The 8,657-nt window shown below is 40.0% G+C and overlaps 2 non-coding genes across 2 annotated transcripts; both read left to right on the top strand.

The window, feature by feature from the left end:
* Positions 1-4,656: 4,656 nt before the first annotated feature.
* Positions 4,657-6,577, top strand: LOC143262739 (small subunit ribosomal RNA). Its single transcript, XR_013036433.1, has one exon. It is a non-coding gene; the product is annotated as a small subunit ribosomal RNA (ribosomal RNA).
* Positions 6,578-7,910: 1,333 nt separating this feature from the next.
* On the top strand, positions 7,911-8,065 carry LOC143262747 (5.8S ribosomal RNA). The gene has a single exon (XR_013036442.1). It is a non-coding gene; the product is annotated as a 5.8S ribosomal RNA (ribosomal RNA).
* The last annotated feature ends 592 nt before the right edge of the window (positions 8,066-8,657 follow it).

Raw genomic sequence — 8,657 nt, forward strand, 5'->3', positions numbered from 1 at the left:
CAGCTCCGGTGTCCCCATTATTTTCGATTTACGGCTAAAATAAATTTTTCTAATTTTTTTCAATAACATATTCCTGCTAAAATAACTTTTTTACATAGGGATTAAGCATTTAGAACGATACATTGTTTAAAATAAGGGCACTTTACTCTTGACATTTTACGGTTTTTTCAATTTTCTGAAAAATCCTATCATTAGATTTTTTTAAAAATACGATATTCTTGCTTAACTAACGTTTCTACATAGGGATTAAGCATTTAGAACGAAATCTAATGTCAGAAAATGGCACTTTACTCTTGACATTTTTCGGTTTTTTCAATTTTCTGGAAAATCCTATCATTAGATTTTTTTAAAAATACGATATTCTTGCTTAACTAACGTTTTTACATAGGGATTAAGCATTTAGAACGAAATCTAATGTAGGAAAATGGTACTTTACTCTTGATCGGTACGTTGGGACTTTGAAAATATTCGGGCGTTCCAATCGCTCGTCTGTTGCATCATAGCGCGTCTCGGCGCAATCGACCGATTCGCTCGATCCATTATTTTCGATTTACGGCTAAAATAAATTTTTCTAATTTTTTTCAATAACATATTCCTGCTTAAATAACTTTTTTACATAGGGATTAAGCATTTAGAACGATACATTGTTTAAAGTAAGGGCACTTTACTCTTGACATTTTACGGTTTTTTCAATTTTTTTAAAAATACGATAATCTTGCTTAACTAACGTTTCTACATAGGGATTAAGCATTTAGAACGAAATCTAATGTCAGAAAATGGCACTTTACTCTTGACATTTTTCGGTTTTTTCAATTTTCTGGAAAATCCTATCATTAGATTTTTTTTAAAATACGATATTCTTGCTTAACTAACGTTTTTACATAGGGATTAAGCATTTAGAACGAAATCTAATGTAGGAAAATGGTACTTTACTCTTGATCGGTACGTTGGGACTTTGAAAATATTCGGGCGTACGCGGCGCGCTCGGCGCTTCGAACAGCTCCGGTGTCCCCATTATTTTCGATTTACGGCTAAAATAAATTTTTCTAATTTTTTTCAATAACATATTCCTGCTAAAATAACTTTTTTACATAGGGATTAAGCATTTAGAACGATACATTGTTTAAAATAAGGGCACTTTACTCTTGACATTTTACGGTTTTTTCAATTTTCTGAAAAATCCTATCATTAGATTTTTTTAAAAATACGATATTCTTGCTTAACTAACGTTTCTACATAGGGATTAAGCATTTAGAACGAAATCTAATGTCAGAAAATGGCACTTTACTCTTGACATTTTTCGGTTTTTTCAATTTTCTGGGAAATCCTATCATTAGATTTTTTTAAAAATACGATATTCTTGCTTAACTAACGTTTTTACATAGGGATTAAGCATTTAGAACGAAACCTAATGTAGGAAAATGGTACTTTACTCTTGATCGGTACGTTGGGACTTTGAAAATATTCGGGCGTTCCAATCGCTCGTCTGTTGCATCATAGCGCGTCTCGGCGCAATCGACCGATTCGCTCGATCCATTATTTTCGATTTACGGCTAAAATAAATTTTTCTAATTTTTTTCAATAACATATTCCTGCTTAAATAACTTTTTTACATAGGGATTAAGCATTTAGAACGATACATTGTTTAAAATAAGGGCACTTTACTCTTGACATTTTACGGTTTTTTCAATTTTCTGAAAAATCCTATCATTAGATTTTTTTAAAAATACGATATTCTTGCTTAACTAACGTTTCTACATAGGGATTAAGCATTTAGAACGAAATCTAATGTCAGAAAATGGCACTTTACTCTTGACATTTTTCGGTTTTTTCAATTTTCTGGAAAATCCTATCATTAGATTTTTTTAAAAATACGATATTCTTGCTTAACTAACGTTTTTACATAGGGATTAAGCATTTAGAACGAAATCTAATGTAGGAAAATGGTACTTTACTCTTGATCGGTACGTTGGGACTTTGAAAATATTCGGGCGTTCCAATCGCTCGTCTGTTGCATCATAGCGCGTCTCGGCGCAATCGACCGATTCGCTCGATCCATTATTTTCGATTTACGGCTAAAATAAATTTTTCTAATTTTTTTCAATAACATATTCCTGCTTAAATAACTTTTTTACATAGGGATTAAGCATTTAGAACGATACATTGTTTAAAGTAAGGGCACTTTACTCTTGACATTTTACGGTTTTTTCAATTTTCTGAAAAATCCTATCATTAGATTTTTTTAAAAATACGATATTCTTGCTTAACTAACGTTTCTACATAGGGATTAAGCATTTAGAACGAAATCTAATGTCAGAAAATGGCACTTTACTCTTGACATTTTTCGGTTTTTTCAATTTTCTGGGAAATCCTATCATTAGATTTTTTTAAAAATACGATATTCTTGCTTAACTAACGTTTTTACATAGGGATTAAGCATTTAGAACGAAACCTAATGTAGGAAAATGGTACTTTACTCTTGATCGGTACGTTGGGACTTTGAAAATATTCGGGCGTACGCGGCGCGCTCGGCGCTTCGAACAGCTCCGGTGTCCCCATTATTTTCGATTTACGGCTAAAATAAATTTTTCTAATTTTTTTCAATAACATATTCCTGCTAAAATAACTTTTTTACATAGGGATTAAGCATTTAGAACGATACATTGTTTAAAATAAGGGCACTTTACTCTTGACATTTTACGGTTTTTTCAATTTTCTGAAAAATCCTATCATTAGATTTTTTTAAAAATACGATATTCTTGCTTAACTAACGTTTCTACATAGGGATTAAGCATTTAGAACGAAATCTAATGTCAGAAAATGGCACTTTACTCTTGACATTTTTCGGTTTTTTCAATTTTCTGGAAAATCCTATCATTAGATTTTTTTAAAAATACGATATTCTTGCTTAACTAACGTTTTTACATAGGGATTAAGCATTTAGAACGAAATCTAATGTAGGAAAATGGTACTTTACTCTTGATCGGTACGTTGGGACTTAGAAAATATTCGGCCGTACGCGGCGCGTCTCGGCGCTTCGAACAGCTCCGGTGTCCCCATTATTTTCGATTTACGGCTAAAATAAATTTTTCTAATTTTTTTCAATTACATATTCTTGCTTAGATAACTTTTTTACATAGGGATTAAGCATTTAGAACGACATATTGTTTAAAATAATGGTACTTTACTCTTGTGATTTTTCGTTTTTTTTTGATTATTTTGAAAAATAAATTTTTGTAATTTTTTTAAATACGATATTCGTGATCAGTGAACGATTTCACATATGGATTAAGCATTTAGAATCGTGCGGAAGCGTTATTAAAAAAGTTTACTCGATGCGATGGGACTTTGAAAAGTTTGTGAAAATTTTCATATTGGGAAAAAATGTGTAATTTTTTGTCTAGTTTACGGTAATGTAATTTATTTTAATGTTTACTATAAATTTTTTTTTCGTTCGTTCACGCGCTATGTTACAACAGCACGGCCGGGCGGTCTGTTGCCGCGGCGGTTTACACTCATAAGCGCGCGTGCTATTCGGCCGGCGGCGCCGGCGTCCTTGCCGGCCGTTCGGTATCTATAAGAGATACACGGTCCGTGCGAGGCGGACGGAGCAGAGCGGGTTTTGGGCCAATTCTACGATCTCGGTCGAGAAGCTGTCTCAGAGCTCCTTCGGGGCTTCGGTCCTGACTGTTTCGTGCCGTTTACGTTACGGACTTTTCTCCACACAGCGTGGCCACGGGTCGGTGTCTTTGACCGAATGGCCCATATGTGGCAAGCCCTACGGGGTTGGTTACCCGTATGCACTTTGTATGTATACTCGTACTCACTGAGCAATCGACTCTTCTGTCCGAGCGATGGAAAAATTTTTTAAAATGCATCTGTAAGATTTGGAAGCAAATCGTACCAATTGAAAACTGTGGCTAAAATGAATAGCCCAGTGGAGAGAGAAAACTATCAAAAAACTGATTTTTTAAATCAAGAGGTGTCAGAAATCGAAATGCCTAGCGCGAGCGGAAGAACACGCTTTCTCGCCAGTCCAGCATGTGTCCTGTCCGTTCTTCCTCGGCTTGCCGATTTTGCCCAGATCAGAGGTTTCGTGCTTCCGGCGGTCAGAAGATCAGTGTGAGCGTACGCGCTTCCACGACTATGGCATCACCCATGTACTTTTTCCTTTGAATATATTTGAGTACATAAAAAATATTAAAACATATAGAGAGAACTGTGTCTTGGATCTTAAAAATTTGTCAATAGCGATGATATATTATTACTTAACTTGAAGTATTTGTACGTTTTAGCTGGGACGTACATTTATCTTACAAGATGTTAATAGCGAGACTCTTGAAGATAAAATTATCTTGTGATTTTATGAAGGCAAAGATAGAAACGTACGAAGCTGGCGTACGTAGAAAAATGTGATTTTATGATAGAACAAAAATATAATACGTACGTTTTTGGGCGTACGGTAAAATATCTGTATGGTAGAAAAATGAAAGAAATTGAGCGTTAAAGAAGATATGTTACAAGCGCGGAATGTGGCAAAACTTGTACATATTTGAAAGAGAAAAGTGGTGTGTCGACCTGACATATATATATGAAACAGGCGACGATGGAAAAGGATTTAAATTTTGTCCATTTTATATATACATATTGTATAGTTCCCTGGTTGATCCTGCCAGTAGTCATATGCTTGTCTCAAAGATTAAGCCATGCATGTCTCAGTACATGCCGTATTAAGGTGAAACCGCGAATGGCTCATTAAATCAGTTATGGTTTCTTAGATCGTACTAAAATTTACTTGGATAACTGTGGTAATTCTAGAGCTAATACATGCAAAACAGAGTTCCGACCAGAGATGGTAGGAACGCTTTTATTAGATCAAAACCAATCGGTGGCGGGTGTTTACACTCGTCCATCGTTTGCTTTGGTGACTCTGAATAACTTTGTGCTGATCGCATGGTCTTATAGCACCGGCGACGCATCTTTCAAATGTCTGCCTTATCAACTGTCGATGGTAGGTTCTGCGCCTACCATGGTTGTAACGGGTAACGGGGAATCAGGGTTCGATTCCGGAGAGGGAGCCTGAGAAACGGCTACCACATCCAAGGAAGGCAGCAGGCGCGCAAATTACCCACTCCCGGCACGGGGAGGTAGTGACGAAAAATAACGATACGGGACTCATCCGAGGCCCCGTAATCGGAATGAGTACACTTTAAATCCTTTAACGAGGATCCATTGGAGGGCAAGTCTGGTGCCAGCAGCCGCGGTAATTCCAGCTCCAATAGCGTATATTAAAGTTGTTGCGGTTAAAAAGCTCGTAGTTGAATCTGTGTGTCACAGTGTCGGTTCATCGCTCGCGGTGTTTAACTGGCATTATGTGGTACGTCCTACCGGTGGGCTTTGCTCTTCACGGGGCGGTCCAACTAATATCCCATCGCGGTGCTCTTCACTGAGTGTCGAGGTGGGCCGGTACGTTTACTTTGAACAAATTAGAGTGCTCAAAGCAGGCTACCTTCGCCTGAATACTGTGTGCATGGAATAATGGAATAGGACCTCGGTTCTATTTTGTTGGTTTTCGGAACCCCGAGGTAATGATTAATAGGGACAGATGGGGGCATTCGTATTGCGACGTTAGAGGTGAAATTCTTGGATCGTCGCAAGACGGACAGAAGCGAAAGCATTTGCCAAAAATGTTTTCATTAATCAAGAACGAAAGTTAGAGGTTCGAAGGCGATCAGATACCGCCCTAGTTCTAACCATAAACGATGCCAGCTAGCGATCCGCCGAAGTTCCTACGATGACTCGGCGGGCAGCTTCCGGGAAACCAAAGCTTTTGGGTTCCGGGGGAAGTATGGTTGCAAAGCTGAAACTTAAAGGAATTGACGGAAGGGCACCACCAGGAGTGGAGCCTGCGGCTTAATTTGACTCAACACGGGAAACCTCACCAGGCCCGGACACCGGAAGGATTGACAGATTGATAGCTCTTTCTTGATTCGGTGGGTGGTGGTGCATGGCCGTTCTTAGTTGGTGGAGCGATTTGTCTGGTTAATTCCGATAACGAACGAGACTCTAGCCTGCTAAATAGACGTAATTATGGTATCTCGAAGGCTCTCGGCTTCTGCCGGTGGGGTTTTTACTACCAACGTACAAACAAATCTTCTTAGAGGGACAGGCGGCTTCTAGCCGCACGAGATTGAGCAATAACAGGTCTGTGATGCCCTTAGATGTTCTGGGCCGCACGCGCGCTACACTGAAGGAATCAGCGTGTGTTCCCTGGCCGAAAGGCCCGGGTAACCCGCTGAACCTCCTTCGTGCTAGGGATTGGGGCTTGCAATTATTCCCCATGAACGAGGAATTCCCAGTAAGCGCGAGTCATAAGCTCGCGTTGATTACGTCCCTGCCCTTTGTACACACCGCCCGTCGCTACTACCGATTGAATGATTTAGTGAGGTCTTCGGACTGGTGCGCGGCAATGTTTCGGCATTGCCGATGATGCCGGGAAGATGACCAAACTTGATTATTTAGAGGAAGTAAAAGTCGTAACAAGGTTTCCGTAGGTGAACCTGCGGAAGGATCATTACAATGTTCCAATATATCTCAAAGAGAGAGGAGAGGAGGAGAGAAAATGAATTCGATTAGTTTGTGGATAAGAATTCATATAAAAAAAAAAGATATTGTTGAGCCCGCCAGATCATTCGTGCGTGATTTACACGGCCAGACGTGTGTACTACACGTATTAGGCCTTTGATCTGCGTTGCGTAGGCCACAACAAATCTTTCAAAGAGAGAGAGATATATGTGTTGTTGGGGTTTGTGATTATGAAGGTGCCCCAACGCACAAAAATATATAAAAATGTACAAAGTTGGGATGTGGTGTGGTGGAGAAGAGTTGGGCCCGACCAGATCATTCGTGCGTGATTTACACGGCAGACGTGTGTACTACACGTATTAGGCCTTTGATCTGCGTTGCGTAGGCCATCTTCCTTCCAAGACACACACGTGTTGGGGTTTGTGTGATTTTATGATAGTGCCCCAACACGGAAAAATAAGCGTACGAGAAGAGTTGGGCCCGACCAGATCATTCGTGCGTGATTTATACACGGCCAGACGCGTATTATATTACACGTATTAGGCCTTTGATCTGCGTTGCGTAGGCCATCTTCTCGATAGAGAGAAAGCCAATGTATTCTTTTTTCTTTCTTTACACACACACACACACACAGTTGTAGTAGGACAGGGAGGGATGCGAGCGTGCTAATCACGCTTCCTCAAGTCTTCGCTGTGGTGTAAAAAAAAAAAGAAAAAAAGGAATCGTTGGGAAAGTCCAAAGGACGAAAATATCGGGCAGTCTGAAGATAACTTAATGCTCGTTTACATTGGTATCAAGAGAGACCGGCTTGTGTAGCTCGTTTCAATGCTGTGTCGTTGTCATTGACACCCTACTCTGTTGCGCGCTAGTGGCAGCATGAGCGTGGGACGTATATATATATGACACCCAGCTAGAGCCGGCCGTGAGTCCGTCCGGTGTAAATAACGACGAAAGGAGAGAGAAACTTTTCGAATCCAGTATCGGGTTGATAATTGTCCAGTTTGAATATCCATATCCCCGTCGTTTTTGGAGGTGATATACTCTCTGTGTTTCTTCGATAGAAGGCTTTTCAATGTTCTATTCGCTCCGACCGTCGAACTTGCAAGAAAACAGTGGTTTTGGATTTGCTCGTACATATATATATATGGTTTCGACGGAAATATCTCGTTCTTTAAGGGACAATTATGTCGTTGTACGACGACTCCCGAATCTCCTTCGCGCGCTGGTTGGAGCTCTTCGGGTATCGGTTTGTTCCGAAATATAACACAAAAATGTGGTGGATAGCAAATACACATTATATATATGAGAGAATAAAAGGGAAAAATTACCCTGAACGGTGGATCACTTGGCTCGTGGGTCGATGAAGAACGCAGCTAATTGCGCGTCAACGTGTGAACTGCAGGACACATGAACATCGACATTTCGAACGCACATTGCGGTCCACGGATACAATTCCTGGACCACGCCTGGCTGAGGGTCGTTTACGTACTTATAAACTGCTTGCGTTGATGGCACTTGTTGCCTATATACGTACGAGCGAATGATGGGCGCTTCGTCGGCGTTTGTCGCGGTCCTATGAATATTGAGAAATTTTACGTACGTCTAACAGTCTTCGAGAGAGATGGAAATCGTGTTCGAACTAGCGTGAGTGTGGAAGGCGGTGTCGTGTGTCGTATATGTTTTATATACGTCCGCCCGTCTGAAACACCGCTTCGAAGCGGTGACAAAATCTTTTTCGGGACGATTCGTATCCGTAGAACTATCGAGATTTCACTGGTACATTTTCAACGCGCTCCCGACGTCGCCTGAAATGAAACGAGATGGGTTTAACCCACGAAAGCGTACTACACGAGTCTGTCCTATGTGAAGACTGTGTACAGAGATCGAACGAACGCATGAAAGAAATTGAACGAAAGAACACATAACCCGCAAAAATATAGAGTAGAATTGTGACCGTTGCTTCGAATTTGAATTTATATGTATATATATATCATAGCCCCAGGGAGTGGAACCTATGAGTGTGGAAGGATGTCTCTTACCGTTATGTTGCCAGAGGAAAAAAAGTCTCTCTC

The sequence above is a fragment of the Megalopta genalis genome, unplaced genomic scaffold, assembly GCF_051020955.1.
Source record: "Megalopta genalis isolate 19385.01 unplaced genomic scaffold, iyMegGena1_principal scaffold0218, whole genome shotgun sequence".
In the NCBI taxonomy this organism is placed as follows: Eukaryota; Metazoa; Arthropoda; class Insecta; order Hymenoptera; family Halictidae; genus Megalopta; species Megalopta genalis.